Source organism: Tamandua tetradactyla, chromosome 14 (genome assembly GCF_023851605.1).
Source record: "Tamandua tetradactyla isolate mTamTet1 chromosome 14, mTamTet1.pri, whole genome shotgun sequence".
Lineage (NCBI taxonomy): Eukaryota > Metazoa > Chordata > Mammalia > Pilosa > Myrmecophagidae > Tamandua > Tamandua tetradactyla.
This window is the reverse complement of record NC_135340.1, coordinates 70100098-70116751: the sequence shown is the minus strand read 5'-3', so window position 1 is coordinate 70116751 and position 16654 is coordinate 70100098. Positions and strand designations below refer to the sequence as shown.

Below are 16654 nucleotides of genomic sequence, written 5' to 3'. Positions count from 1 at the left end.
CTTCCAAAGAATTTCATTGATTCAGCAGAATAAACATATATTTAAAAATTACTTTCTGGTTTCGCAGCATTCCTGGGAATTAATAGAACATCAATTAATTTTTATTTTATTGGTTTATTACATTTTGATTTTACTGATTTAAATAATTCGAAGGACGACAAAGTGCATTTTTTTTTTTTTTTTTTTTTTGCGTGTGCAGGCACCAGGAATCAAACCCGGGTTTCCGGCATAGCGGGAGCGAACTTTGCCACTGAGCCACCGTTGCTTACGCTGAAGCTCGTTTTTAAAACACTTTTGTAAACTAGGGTGCACGAGTGGTTCAGTGGTAGAATGCCTGCCTCCTGTGTGGGAGACCGGGGTTCGATTCCCGGACCATGCACTGCCACACACCCCTTCTCCCCCCCAAAAAGGCAAAAACTCTTTGTAAATATATGACAATATTAGTAGCTAAATTGCGATTATGACTATTGTGCTGCAGGTAAACTTGGGGAAGGGAGTAGTTGAGTCTGGAAAAACGCAACCTCATCTTGAAATTGAGTTGACCGGCTTGCGTCAGCTGACTAAAGAACACGGTCGGTTCCTGGGTCAGCAAGACCGACTCTGCGATCAGCGCGTGCGGTGACTCCCGCAGGGTCTCCAGACAGGACGCTGCCACCTCAGGGCTCACAGCCAGGCTGCTGGATCCATTTCAAGGCGACTCAGCAGGGCCGAGAACTATTAATGTATTTATCACCACAGGCATTAGTTACATGTCACTATTGAGAAACTGCCGCAGAATATTACTTTTTATTCTTTTCTTTAACTACACGTATTGTCCATCTTCTAAAATTTGATTTTGCCCATGTGTTGTCTTGTTCATCGGTGAACATTTTAGTTTCTGAGACTCTTGCAAAATGAATTTTACACAGTTAGTACAGTAGGTAGCGGCCTCTAGGGTAGAATTTTCGGTACCAAATCTATGCACGGTCTTCCTTCACTGGTCTCTTTTCCATCCATGTACTCCTGGCAGGACTAACACATAAAGACCTAATTTAATGTGTTCATGTGTTTTTAAGTGTTTTTCTTGAAGCCTGAGTGTTCTGGTCCATTGTTCTCTTATAGGAAGTGTAGCAAAGGCGAAAATAATCTGGAAAGGTATGAAAGACATCTGCAACCACTTCAGAGTTTTGTAGAGGGTTGTCTCTGATTGTTAGCTTGGCTCTGGAAGCATCAGGACACTTGAAATTTTGTGAAGAGCATAAGGCTCCAGGAGACAGTGTAGTGTATCTAAAAACATGGGCTCTAGAGTCAGAGAGTCTGGGCTTGAATCCTTGAGGAAGTTCTTTCACTTCTATGGACAGTTACTATCACAGAGTTAGGTGTTATCTGCTTTATATTTTAAATGAAATCATGCCTAGCTCAAAATTATGATTTAAGTGAAAACAAGACAAAGAATATTGTGCAAATTGGAATATGTGGCAACAGGTAACATTTTTGTCTTAGGAAGCAAAGCCATCAGCAATCAAAATGCCATGGACTGCCAATCAACATTCAGATTTACCCAAGGTACCAAGATGATCTCATTGGAAAGTAGAGTGTTTTCTGCTGTAATTCCATGTTGTAATACCTAGTCTTCCCATTGGAATGTGGACAACTGAATACCGATACCATTTAGATGAATAATTTGTTTTTTTTTCAATTTTCATGCTTCCATGTCTTTGTGCCAGCATTTATTATTATCTGATTTGTCCTTTTTCCTCCTTCTCTCTTGAGAAGCTTCTATTCGGCATATATGGTACCTCTTGTTAAATAGTCCTGATTGTTCTTGAACCTTGTAGGTTTGCTGGTGTGAAATTGTTGTGTACTCCAGAAAAGCCATGTTCTTTAATCCTGATTTGATGTTGGGTGGGATTTTTTTTTGTTAAGTACTCAAAAGCTTCCTTGGAGATGTGACCCACTCAGTTGTGGGTAGGACCTTTCAATTAGGTGGTTTCCATGGAGATGTGACTCTGCCCACTCAATGTGGGTTTTGATTAATTTACTGGAGTCCTGTAAAGGAGAAGCATGTTGGAGGAAACTCGGATGCTTGGAGAACATTTGCTTGAGAGCTAACTGAAACACAGAAGTTTGGAAATGCAGAAGGCTCAGGAGATGCCAGGATCTGGAAGAGCTGGTAGAAGCTAGGCAGGAACCAGAGGCAACATAGAGGCAGACATTTGGAGATGCTTGGAGTGCTGAAGGAGATACTTGGAGTGCCAAAGGAGATACCTAGAGTGCTGACAGAGGGAGCAGACACCTAGACACAGATGTTTGGAAATGCAGAGCCCAGCGGACATCACCATGTCTTCCCATGAGATGCTAAACAAGCCAGAAGCCAAAAGGATCCACAGGGGTTAAGAGAGCCATTTGAAACCAGAAGCCAGGAGAGAATACAGAGGCCAGCCATGTGCCTTCTTATGTGACACACACTTGGCCTTTCTTGAATCAAGTTATCTTTCTTTGGATGCCTTAGCTTGGTCACTATTATGGCCTTAGAACTGTAAACTTATAACTTAATAAATTCCCTTCATAAAAGCCAATCCATTTCTAGTATATTGCATATACTAGAAATATATGGAAATAATGGTAGCATTTAACAAAATAAAACATAGGAGCTGTCCTTTCATCTGTGCTCTGGTAGTCTTTTCAAAATACCTTCATTTTGCTTCAGAGAACACAAAATCATAATTAGTTTTACATATTCACTTTCAAGTTTTTTTAAATTAAACTTTTTATTTTGGCATGCTGTAGATTCATATACAGTTATAAGAAATAATAGAGAGATCCCATGTACTCTTTGCACATTTCCTCCAAAGTGACATCTTGCAAAACTCTGGTAAATATCACAACCAAGTTACTGATATTGATACAGTCAAGGTACAGAATATTTCCATCACCACAAAGATCCCTCAGGTTGCTCTTTTTTAGCCACATGCACCTCCCTCCTGCTTTCCCAACTCTCTTTTGAAGCCATGCAAACCCATTAGGTTTACATTAGTATTCTCCATTCCTATAAGTGATTTCAAGAATGTTATATAAATGGAATCATACAGTATATAACTTTTTGGGATTGGATTTTCTCATTCAGGATAATACCCTGGAAAGTCATCCAAGTTGTTGCAAATGTCAGTGATTCTTTCCTTTTTTATTTATCAGTAGTATTCTTTTCTTATAGTTGTTTCATGGTTTGTTTAACCATTCTCCTATTGAAGAACATCTGGGTTATTTCCTGTTTTTAGCTATTGCATACAAACCTGCTCTAAACATGTGTGTACTGGTTTTTGTGTGAATATAAGCTATCATTTCTCTGGGATAAATGTTCAAGAGTGCAATCGCTGAGTGGTATAATAGTTTCATGTTAGGTTTTGAAGAAACTGCCAAACAGTTTTCCAGAGTAGCTGTACCATTTTACATTCCCAGTAGTAATGGATGAGTGATCCGGTTTCTCATTATCTACAGCAGTTGGTGGCATCACTCATTTTTATTTTAGTCATTCTGATAGGTGTATAGTGATAGCTCATTGTGGTTTTAATTTTCCTTTACATAATGGCTAATTACCTTGAATATCTTTTCATGTGCTTATTTGTCATTGGTATATCCTCTTTGGTGAAATGTCTCATATCTTTTGCTTGTATTATCATTGCTTTTTTTTTTTTTTTACTGTTGAGTTTGAGAGTTCTTTATATGTTCTGAATACCAGTCTTTTATCAGAAAGGTGGTTTGCAAATATTTTCCACCGGTCTTTAACTTGTCTTTATCTTCCAAACAGGGTCTTTCACAGAGCCAAAGTTTTTAATTTTGATGAAATCTAATTTATTGACTTTTCCTTTTGTGAATTGTGCTTTTGGTGTTAAGTTTAAGAACTCTTTGCCTAGTCCTAGATCTCAAAGATTTTCTTTTGTTTTTATCATAAAAGTTTTATAGTTTTAACCTTTTATATTTAAGTTTGTGATCCATTTTGAGTTAGTTTTATATGAGGTTTGAAATGTAGGTTGAAGTCCTTTTTTTTCTGCCCATGTATGTCAAATTGCCCCAGCATCATTTGTTGAAAAAGCTCTCTTTCCTCCATTGAATTGCTTTTGCACTTCTGTCAAAAATCAGTAGGACATATTTGTGTGAATTTATTTCTGGGTTTTCTATTCTGTTCCATGGATCTATGTATTTATCCTTTTACTAATATCACATTTTCTTGATTACTGTAGCTATATAATGAATTTTGAAATTGAATTCCTCCTACTTTCTTCCTCTTTTTCAAAAATTTTGAAGCTATTCTGGTTCCATAGAAGTTTTAGAATAATCTGGTTTATATCTACAAAAAAATCTTGCTGAGATTTTGGTAGGATTTTCATTAAATCTGTATATCAATTTGGGGAGAATTGACATCTTTGATAACTTTATTCTTCCTATCCATGAATATGGTATGCCTCTGTATTTAGATATTTTTTGATTTCCTTCATTAGTGCTGTACAGTTTTCACACGCAACTTCTCTATGTTTTTTCAGTTACATATTTTCTTTTTTGAGTGATTGTTGTTAGTATGGTATTTTTTTCATGGAGTCAGCTTATTTTACATAATGGGTAAATTACAAATTCAGTCACTTCTACATTGAGTTCATAGAATTCCTTATATGTAGTTTCTCTGGCTTGCTTATCAGAGTGGTAGTTGAGGACAAAGTCAATCTGCTAATCTTCAAAAACATGAGAGAACTCACACTGGTGGAGAGAAATCATATGAAGGTCATCTATGTAGGAAAGCTTTCACTCAAAGTTATGCCCTTAGGTAACATGAGAGACTGTACAGTGGACAGAAGCCATAAGAATGTAATCTATACAGGAAAACATTACATTTCCTATTCTTAACCTGAAAGTATTCAAACTAGAGAGAAACTCTATGTCATCAATGCAGGAAAACTTTCAATCAATTCTGGCCTTAGATGGAATGAGGGAACTCACTCTACACATATTTTGAATATAGAGAGACTTCAGCCATAGCTTTAACTATTTTTTTCAATTTCTTTTTAAAACTGTATAATATAATATATATACAAAGCAAAGAAAGAAAAAAAAGTCCGTCAACATTCTCAATTTTAGATAATTTCATTCTTCCCAAGAGAAAGATAACCAATAAACACACCCTCACCAAATAGGAAATCTAAACCTCCTCTTAACTCTTGTCCTCCCACCCATTATTTGCCTTAGCTGTTGCTGTGGTAGTGCTTTCAATCTTGTTCACCTTCAAAATGGTAATATCACTTATAGACCCACTAGAGAATGGCCTTCACTTCAGTCTATTCCCTTACATTGGAGTTCAACCTCATTAATTAACCATTCACCCGTCTCTAGCTTCTATGTATCTCTAAGTCCCCTATAGTCTCTATTATAAGCCTCTGATTTTACCTTTACTGTGGTCGTAAGAGTGGATACAGTATCTATCCTTTTGTATCTGGCTAACTTCACTCAGCATTATGTCCTCAAGGCTCATCCATCTTGTCATGTGCTTCAGGAGGTCATTTCGTCTTACTATTGCATAATATTCCATCATATGTATATACAACATTTTGTTAATCCACTCATCTGTTGATAGGCATTTAGTTTGTTTCCATCTTTTGGCAATTGAGGAATTGTGCTGCTATGAACATTGGTGTGCAAATGTCTGTGTCACTGCTTTCAGTACTTCTGGTTATATATGAAGTAGTGCTGTTGCTGGGTCATAGGGCAACTCGATATTTAGTTTCCTAAGGAACCACCAAACTGTCTTGCATAGTGGCTGCACCATTATACATTCCCACCAGCAGTGCATAAGTGTCTCAATTTCTCCACATCCTCTCCAACATTCATAGTTTCCTATTTGTTTAATAGCAGCCATTCTTTTAGGTGTGAGGTGATATCTCGTTGTTGTCTTAATTTGCATTTCTCTTATAGCCAAGGAAGATGAGTAGCTTTTCATGTGCTTTTTATTCATTTATATTTGCTCTTCAGAAAAGTACCTATTCATTTCCTCTGCACATTTCATAATTTGGGTTGCTTGTTCTTTTGTTGTTGAGTTGTATAATTTCTTTATGTACACAGAATATCAAGCCTTTATCCGATATGTGGTTTCCAAATATTTTCTCCCATTGAGTTGGCTGCCTCTTTACCTTTTAAATGAGATCCTTTGAGGCACAGAAGTTTTTGATTTTAAAGAGTTTCCAATTGTCTATTTTTTTCTTTCACAGCTTATACTTTAGGTGTAAAGTTTAAGAAGCTACCTCCTATTACTAGATCTTGAAGGTGTTTCCCTACATTTTTTTTCAAGTAGTTTTATGGTACTAGTCCTTACATTTAGGTCTTTAATCCATTTTGAGTTAATTTTTTTATAGGGTATAAGGGAGGGATCCTCTTTCATTCTTTTGGCTGTCAAAATCCAGTTCTCCCATGTCCGTTTATTGAAAAGATGGTTCTGTCCCAATTAATTGGATTTAGAGGACTTATCAAAGATCAATGTCTATAAATTTGATGGTCAATCTCTGCACTCTTGATCTATTCCACTGGTCAGCCCTTCTGTCTTTCTGCCAGTACCATGCTGTTTTGACCACTGTGGCTTTATAATAAGCTTTAAAGTCAGGAAGTGATAGACCTTCCAGTTCACTCTTCTTTTTTTTAGGATATCTTTAGCTATTTGAGGCCGCTTTCCCTTCCATATAAATTTGATAATTGATTTTTCCAAGTCTTCAAAAAATAGGTTGATGGGATTTTTATTGGTATTGCATTGAATCTGCAGATCAGTTTGGGAAGAATTGACATCTTGATGATATTCAACCTTCTTATCCATGAGCATGTAGTATCTTTCCATTTATTTAGGTCATTTTTATTTCTTTTAACAATTTTTTTGTAATTTTATGTGTATAAGTCCTAACATCTCTGGCTAGGCTTATTCCTAGATACCTAATTCTTCTGGTTGCTATTCTGAATGGAATTTTTTCCTTAGTTGTCACCTCGGTTAGGTCATTGGTTGTGTACGGAAACTACTGATTTTTGTACGCTAATCTTTTTTTTTTCTTTACTCGGAAAAAAGTTCCACGCAATTCCCCTTATGTTAATCTTTTATCCTGCCACTTTGCTGAATTTGTTTATTAGCTCAAGTAGTTATACTGTAGATTTCTCAGTATTTCCTAAGTATAAGATCATCTCATCTGCAAATAATGAAATTTTTATTTCTTCCCTTCCTATTTGGAAGGCTTTTATTTCTTTCTCTTGACTTAATCACTCCAGCTAATATTTCTAATACAATGTTGAATAATAATGTTGACAATGGGCATCCTTGTCTTGTCCCCAATCACAGGGGGAATGCTTTTAATTTCTCACCATTAAGTATGCTGCTGGCTATGGGTTTTTCCTATATGGCCTTTATGATATTGAGAAAGTTCCCTTAGATGCCTAACTTTTGAAGTATTTTTATCAAGAAAGAATGCTGGATTTTGTCAAGTGCTTTTTTAGCATCAATTGATATGATCATGTGATTTTTCCCTTTCAGTATGTTAATGTGCTGTATTACATTGATTGATTTTCTTATGTTGAACCACCCTTGCATTCCTGGTATAAATCCCAGTTGATCATGTTGTATAATCCTTTTAATGTGGCGTTGGATATGATTTGCAAGTATTTTGTTAAGAATTTTTGCATCTATGTTCATTAGGGAGATTGGTTTGTAGTTTTCTTTTCTTGTATTGTTTTTATCCAATTTTGGTATTAGAGTGATGCTAGCTTCATAAAATGAGTTAGGTAGCATTCCTTTTTTTTCACTTTTTGGAAAAGTTTGGGCAGGATTGGTGTCAGTTCTTTTAAAAAGGTTTGATAAAATTCTTCTGCGAATCCATCAGGTCCTGGGTTTTTTTTTTTGGTGGGAAGATTTTTGATGATTGATTGGATTTATTTACTTGTAATTGTTTTTTTTGAGAGCTTCTCTTCTCGAGGCCCTATAGATAATTCATGTGTCTCATTATTGTTCTTCATAATATTCTCTTATGATATTTTTAAATTTCTTCATGATCTGTAGTAACAACCCCCCCCTCATTTCTGATTCTATTTGTGCCCTCTCTTTTCTTCTGTTAGTCTAGCTAAGGGACCATCAATTTTATTAATTTTCTCAAAGAACCAACTTTCAGTTTTGTTGATTCTTTCTATTGTTTTATTGTTCCCCAGTTTATTTATTTCTGCTTTAGTTTTTATTATTTCTCTTCTTTTATTTGTGTTGGGGTAGTTTGCTGTTCTTTCTCTAAATTCTCCAGGTGAGCAGTTAACTCTGCAAGTTTTGCTCATTCTTGTTTTTTAATATAGTTATTTAGGGCTATAAATTTCCCTCGCAACACTGCCGTTGCCATAATTTATCATATGTCTCCAGGTATTAACTGATTTCTTAAGCAATTTCTTCCTTGATTATCTTCCACTGATTATTTAAGAGTGTGTTGCTTAATCTCCATATATTTGTGCAAGCTCTGGTTCTTTGGTGATTATTAACTGCCATTATTCCATTGTGATCAGAAAAAGTGCTTTGGATAACTTCAATTTTATTGAATGTATAAAGGCTCAGTTTATGTCCCAGTATATGATTTATCCTGGAGAACATTCCATGTGCACTACAGAAGAATGTAATATCTGGTGTTCTGGGATGTAATGATCTATATATGTCTATTAGATCTAATTCACTCATCTTATTGTTTAGGTTCTCTATTAGTTTTTATTAAGAAATGTTCTTGGATTTTTTCAAATGCCTTTGCTGCATCAATCAAGATGATCATGCAGTTTTCCTCCTTTAATTTGTTGATGTGGTGTGTTACATTAATTGATTTTCTTGTACTGAATCAACCTTGCATACCTGGATTAAAACCCAATTGATCATGGTGTATAATTGTTTTAATGTGCTGCTGGACTTGATTTGCAAGTATTTTGTTGAGGATTTTTGCATCTGTATTCATTATAGAAATTGGTGTGTAATTTTCTTTTCTTGTGGTATCTTTGTCTGATTTTGGTATTAGGTTGATGTTTGTGCTGGTTTGAAGGTATTATGTACCCTAAAAAAGCCATGCTTTAATCCTGATCCTATCTTGTGGGAGTAGCTCTTTCTTTTAATCCTGATTCAACATTGTAGTCAGGGAAATTTTGATTATCTCCACAGAGATGTGGCACACCCAATTGTGGGTATGACCATTTGATTAGATGGAGATGTGACTCCATCCATTCAGGGTGTGTCTTAATTAGTTTACTGGAATCCTTTAAAAGAGGAAACATTTTGGAGAGAGCCGACACAGAGAGCAGATTAGATGCTTGGAGAACAGTTGCTTCAGAGAACCAAGACACAGATGTTTGGAAATGCTTGGAGCCCAGCAGATGTCACCATAAGATGTTAAGCAAGTCAGAACCTGGAGAGATCCAAGAGATGAAAGCCAGATCAGGGAAGCAAAGTAAGGAACCCCACAGGAACAGTGGCTTAAAGCAATGGAGCCCAGGAGCAAGGGACCAGTAGATGCCAGCCATGCACTTTCTGAGTAGAACAGAGGTGTTCCAGACAATTAATCTTTCTTAAATTAAGGTATCTTTCCCCAAATGCCTTAGTTTGGACATTTTCATAGGCTTAGAACTATAAACTTATGATTTATTAAATTCCTTTTATAAAAGCCATTCCATTTCTGGAACATTACATTCCGGCAACTTAACAAACTAATACAATATTGACTTCATAGAATTTGTTGTGCAGCCTTCCCTTCTTTTCTATTTTTTTGAAGAGTCTGAGCAAGATTGGTATTAATTCTACCTGGAATGCTTTATAGAATTCACACGTGAAGTCATCTGGTTCAGGAATTTTCTTTCTTGGGAGGTTTTTGATGACTGATTCAATCTCTTTACTTGTGTTTTTTTTCTCAATGTTTACAACTTGCTTAATGTCCATGTTAGGAAAGTATGTCATTCTTCTTTTAAAAAATATTTCTACTGACATATCTTCACACACATACGGTTCATACATAGTGTACAATCAATCTCTCACAACATCATCACATAGTTGTGTATTCATCACCATCATCATTTTTTTTGGAACATTTGCTTTACTCCAGAAAAAGAAATAAAACAAGAAGGGAAAAACTCATACATCCCATACCCCTTACCCCACCCTCTTATTGACCACTAGAATTTCCATCTACCCAATTTCTTTTACCCTTTATCCCCCCTGTCATGGTCAGGTTCATGTGTCAACTTGGCCAGTGGTGGTTCCTGGTCATCTGGTCAGGCAAGCACTGGCTTGTCTGTTGCCATGAGGCCATTTCATTGACTTAAATCATGGTTATGTCACCTGCATCCACAGATGATTGCATTTGTAATCAACTAAGGGGAATGCCTTCTGCAATAAGTGATACTTAATCTAATCACTGGAGGCTTTTAAGGAAATTCAAAAGAGACAGTCATTCTTTCTGCTTCAGCTTGTGAGCCTCTCCTGTAGAGTTCCTCCACACATTTCACTGGAATCACCAGCTTCACAGCCTACCCTAAAGATCTGGACTCTTCCATCTGCATGGTTGTCCAACCAGCCTCTCCAGAGAGTTCATTGTGGACTTCATCAAAGTTAGTAGCTTGCAGCCTACCCTACAGACCTTCTACTCTACATTTTCATGGTTACATGAGTCACTTTTATAAATTCTATATCTATGAATATCTCTTGCTGATTCTGTTTCTCTAGAGAACCTAGCTAACACACCCCCTATTATTTATTTATTTATTTATTTTTGATCCATTCTTTTTTTTTACTCATCTGTCCACACCCTGGGTAAAAGGTGCATCAGATACAAGGTTTTCATAATTACACAGTCACATTGTAAAAGTTGTATCTTTATATAATCAACTTTAAGAATCAAAGCTACTGGAACACAACTCAACAGTTTCAGGTACTTCCCTCCAGCTACTCCAATACACGATAAACTAAAAAGAGGTATCTGTGTGATGCATAAGAATAACCTCCAGGACAACATCTCAGCTTTGTTTGAAATCTCTCAGTCACTGAAACTTCATTTTGTCTCATTTCTCGCTTCCCTCTTTTGGTCAAGAAGGTTTTCTAAATCCCATGATACCAGGTCCTGGCTCATCCAGGGAGTTCTGTCCCACATTGCCAAGAAGATTTACACCTATATACGGAGGAGGGCAGTGAGTTTACCCACTGAGTTTGCTTAGAGAGAGAGGTCACACCTGAGCAACAAAAGAGGTTCTCTAGGGGTTACTCTTAGGCATAATTATAAGTAGGCTTAGCCTGTCCTTTGCAGGAATAAGTTTCATAGGGACAAACCCCAATATTGAGGGCTCAGTTTGTAGATTTGGTTGCCCTACTGCTTGTGAGAATATCAGAAATTCTCCAAATGGGGAAGTTTAATATTTCCTTCTTTCTTCCTGGTCCCCCAAGGGGACTTTGCTAGTACTTATATTTTCATTTCACAAACTACTCTGGGATACATTGGGGCATAACACTAGTCCTATTCCAGATTCCATGTAGTTATGGTATTGAAGTAAACTGACCATACAGTTAAATTAGGTATGTGATTGCTTTTTTGAGGTCTTTTATTTCAATATGGGTTGTTCAGTTGTTTCTAGGTCCATTTCATCTACGTGGTCTAGACGGTTGGCATACAATTTCTCATAGAATCCTCTTACGATCAATTTTATTTCTGAGAGGTCGGTAGTATGTACCCCTTCCCATTTCTGATTTTATTTATTTGAATCCTCTCTCTTTTTTTCTTTGTCATTATAGCCAATGATCCATCAAACCTATTGATTTTCACCAAGAACCAATTTTTGGTTTTGTTGATTCAATTCTTTTCTCAATTTCATTTTATTTCTTCTCTAATCTTTGTTATTTCTTTCCTTCTGTTCACTTTTGTGTTAGTTTGCTGTTCTTTTTCTAACTCCTCCAGGTATGCAGTTAAGTCCTTGATTTTAGCTCTTTCTTCTTTTTAAATATAGGCCCTTTAGGGTGATAATTTCCTTCTAGCACTGCCTTCATTGCATCCCATAAGTTCTGATACATTGTGTTTTTATTTTCATTTGCCTCAAGGTATTTATTGATTTCTCTTGTAATTTCTTCTTTGACCCACTGGTTGTTTAAGAATGTGTTATTTAGCCTCCAGAACTTTGTGAATTTTCCAGCCCTCTGCCTGTTATTGATTTCCAGCTTCATTCCATTATGATCAAATAAAGTGTTTTGTATAATTTCAATCTTTTCAAATTTATTGAGCCCTGTTTTTTGACCCATGTATTTCTTTTTGAGTGAGTTCTTTTTCCCTTTCAAATAATTTGTCCATTTAATTCTAAGTTGCCAAATTTGTTGGCATATGTTGTTCGTATTATTCCCCTATTATCCTTTTAACCTACAGAATCTGTATTGAAGGCACTTGTTACATTTCTGGTATTGCCAATTTGTGTTTTCTCTCTTATTTTCCTTATCATTCTGGCTAGAGGTTTATCAGTTTTATTGATCTGCTCAAGGGAATATGTTTTGGTTTCATTGATTTTCTTTTGTGTGTTTCTGTTTTCTATTTCTTACTTTTTGGTTTATTTGCTTTTTTAGTGATTTTCATTAGTGGTTTTTATTAGCTATATATATAGGTTTATACTATATCTTTAACCTTCCATGGTTACTCATCAACTGTTACAATACCACTTCATGAGTAGTACAATACCTTCACAGTAGTATATTTCTATTTATCCTTTCTGTCCTTTATGCTTTTGCTTCATGAATTTTACTTTACATATTTTATAAACCTCACAATGTTATTGCTTTTACTTTAAATATTTGATTACATTTTAAAGAAATTTAAGTAATAAAAAGGGAGGTTTTTTTTGGTCTTTGCCACACGGCTATAATTTCATGTGTTCTTCCATTTTGTAGATCCCGATTTCTGTCTGGTATAATTTTCCTTCTGCTTGAACAATTTTCTTTAATTTTTGTTGTATTGCATATGTGCTAATGATGAATTCATTCAGTTTTTGCATGCCTATTTCACTTTCATTTTTGAAAGATAATTTTTCTGGGTAAAGTATTCTATGTTGCATGTGTTTTTCTTTCATTAATATGAATATATTAGTCCAGGTTCCATTTATCACAATGAGGACTATGCTGTAAAACTGACCTTTTCCCTATGTAATGTGCCTGTTTTCTCTGGTTATTTAAAAAAATTTCTCTTTAAGCTGGTTTTATGAAATTTGAATATGAGCTTGGAGGGAGGGCAAGATGGTGGCATAGTGAAATGTGGAATTTACTTAGTCCTCTAAGGCAGCTAGTAAACTAAATGGAACAACTACTTGGGGGACTTCTATGACTGGACACACATCATGTATCAGTCTGGAATGGGCGTAATGGCTGAGATCACAGCATAAGACTGTAAGTATTTCAAGCAGTGGAGGTTGGCACCTGTATGCCCCCTAGAAAAGCCATCTTTTAACCCAAATCCCACTTCATAAAAGTAGAATAATCCCTGTTCAATACTGTATGTTTGAAACTGTGATTGGATTATCTCCCTGGATGATGTGATTTAGTCAAGAATGGTTGTTAAACTGGATTAGGTGATGACATGTCTCCACCCATTTGAGTGGGTCTTGATTGGTTCACTGGAGTCCTATAAAAGAGGAAACATTTTGGAGAAGAGATTCAGAGAAAGCAGAGCAGAATGACATAGCCACGAGAAGCAGAGTTCACCATCTGGTAACCTCTGGAGATGAAGAAGGAAAATGCCTCCTGGGAAGGTTCATGAAACAGGAAGCCAGGAGAAGAAGCTAGCAGATACACCGTGTTTGCCATGTGTCCTTCTAAATGAGAGAGGAAACCTGAACATGTTCACCATGTGCCTTCTCACTTGAGAGAGACACCCTGAACTTCATCAGCCTTCTTGGACCAAGGAATCTTTCCCTGGATGCCTTTGAGTGGATATTTCTATAGACTTGTTTTAATTGGGACATTTTCTCAGCCTTAGAATTCTAAACTAGCAACTTATTGAATTCCCCTTTTTAAAATCCATTCCGTTTCTGGTATATTGCCTTCTGGCTGCTAGCAGACTAGGACAGCATCCCTTCCCCATAGTCATGGCAGGCTGTTCTGGAGGTGGTTCCCTGAGGGGAAAATAAAGCAGACTCTACTAGAAGCAAGGGAAGGCTCAACCAAGCTCCAATTGCAGAATTAATTAACATATTCAGATTAATACAAGTTCTGGGCACAGATAAACCTACAGCAAGTACAGAAGTAATTGGAAGGTTTCTCCCTGGCATTGCAGAAGCAGGGCTGCCAAAAAAATGAAACAAAACAAAAAAACCCAGAGGCTTTTGGAGTTGGACAAGTTTAGAATACTGGAAAAGGGCTGGGCCTGAAGGAAAGGTGTGCATAGAGTCCGGTACCAACTCTGGCTCTTGATTGGCAAACCTAAGGGGTGGGAGTCCAGCTGTGAAAAGGACTTTTTTAAAAAACACTTTTAAACAATTCATTAGATAGAGCTGCAGGCATTATCAGGCTTTAGCCCTGCCCCAGGCAAAAGTGGAATTAAGGTATAGTTGTGAGATGAAGTAACTAGTCAGGTGAAGGAGATATCTCCCTAAAGTTCATATGTTTAAACAATCTCTACTGAGAACAAGGGAAAGTTGCTTGGCCAAGCTCCAATTGTGGTTTTAATGAACTTGAACTGCTGAATACAAGCTCCAGGCACAGAAAAACCCAGAGACAAGCTCCAGGCACAGAAAAACCCAGAGCAGGTAGGAATCCTGAGGTCCCCCCAAAAGAGAGGAGGTGGGGCTGATGAAAAAAATAAAATGAAATAAAACACAAATTATAAATATGGAGGCTTTTGGAGTCAGCCAAGCCCAGAGTACTAGAAAGGGACTATGCCCCAAGAAGTGGGGCACATAAAGCTGGGTACCAACTCTAGCTTTTGGCTGGCAAGCCTTTGGGTCTGGGGACTGGCTTTGAAAAAGGATGTGATTTTTTCCTTTTCCCTCATTTTTTCTTTTTAAAAACGATCCTACAGTTTCAATTCTCAGTGCCTGCCCATGCAAACAAACAAACAAACAAACAAAAACAACAAGAAAACCCCACAAACTGTTCTAAGTAGCTCATTGGAGAAAGCCTCAGGCATTTTCAACTCTCAGGGGGCCCTAGGCCAGGGTGTTGTTAAGATAAGTCTGTGAAACAAAGTAATCAGTCAAGTGGGGGAGATAATTCCTTAAAGGGCATATCTTTCCCAAGAAAATGTGGGGGTCAGGGCCCAGCTGAAGTGGTGACACTCCTTCAGAGAATTCAGACCCCAGGGGCTGGAAAACAGTGCAGCTTAAGTTTGCCTTCTACCTCAGCCTCTGTCTCATCATACTCCTGGCAGGGACAGGATCTGCTGAGAATTATAGGAACCACATCACTTTATGCCTGTGGGGAACTGTAGGCTAACAAATACCACCTGCTGGGCAGAATAGGAAAAGTTTAGAGTCTAGAGGCTTCACAGGAATGTTTGACAACCTGCTGGGTCTCATCCTCAAGGAAACTTCATACTGATAACACCATCCACTTGAGACCTGGGCCTGTCTGGTCTGGGAAAATATGATTGGAATCAATTATATCTGGGGAGACAATTCTCAGAAAAAAAAAAAGGTTCCTTATAGGTATGGTAAGAACCAGAAAAAAAAGTGCTGAAAAATTCTGATCAGTTAAACAGAAACTATGCTAGAGGTCTAGAATAAGTTGAAATGAATGCCAAAGAACAGGTAGAGAACAAAGACAACCAACAAGAAAACCCTAGCTAAAAGAGTGAAAACAACCTCCAGAATAAGCTAATCAAGGAAATCAGATGCTTAGGCACCAGCAAAAGTTATGGGCCATTCTAGGAAAAATGAAGAGATGGCCAAGTCAAAGGGACAAACTAACATTTCAAATGAGATACAGGAGTTGAAACAATTAATTAAAGATGTTCAAACGAGCATGCTAAATCCCATTAGAAGGGAAAAAAATGAGTTTTGGGAAGACATGGCAAAAGAGATGAAGGATATAAAGAAGACACTACAAGAACAGAAAGAAGAACTTGAAAGTTTGAAAAAATATGTGGCAGAACTTATGGGAATGAAAGGCACAATAGAAGAGATGAAAAAACACAATGGAGACCCACAACAGCAGATATGAAGAGACAGAAAAAAAGATTAGCGAACTAGAGGACAGGACATCTGAAATCCTACACACAAAAGGACAGATAGGGAAAAATAAGGAAAAATATGAGCAGGGCCTCAAGGAATTGAATGATAATATCATGCACATGAATATATGTGTTATGGGTGTCCCAGAAGGAGAAGAGAAGGGAAAAGGGGCAGAAATAATAATAAAGGAAATAATCACTGAAAATTTCCCTTCTCTTATGAAAGACATACAATTACAGATCTGTACCCAAACAGAATAGATCCGAATAGACCGACTCTACTACACTGACTAATTAGATTGTCAAATGTCAAAGACCAAGCAAGAATACTGAAAACAGAAAGAGAAAAGTGATACATCACATACAAGGGAAGAATATGTGAGGGTTTCTCAGCAGAAACCTTGGACACAAGAAGGCAGTGTTATGATACATTTAAGATACTGAAAGAGAAATTCTGCCAA

General features: G+C 36.9%; 1 pseudogene; it reads left to right on the top strand.

Moving 5' to 3' along the window:
* The first annotated feature begins 460 nt into the window (after nucleotides 1–460).
* Nucleotides 461–16654, top strand: part of LOC143655462 (ATM interactor-like) — a 38247-nt pseudogene continuing 22053 nt past the window's right edge.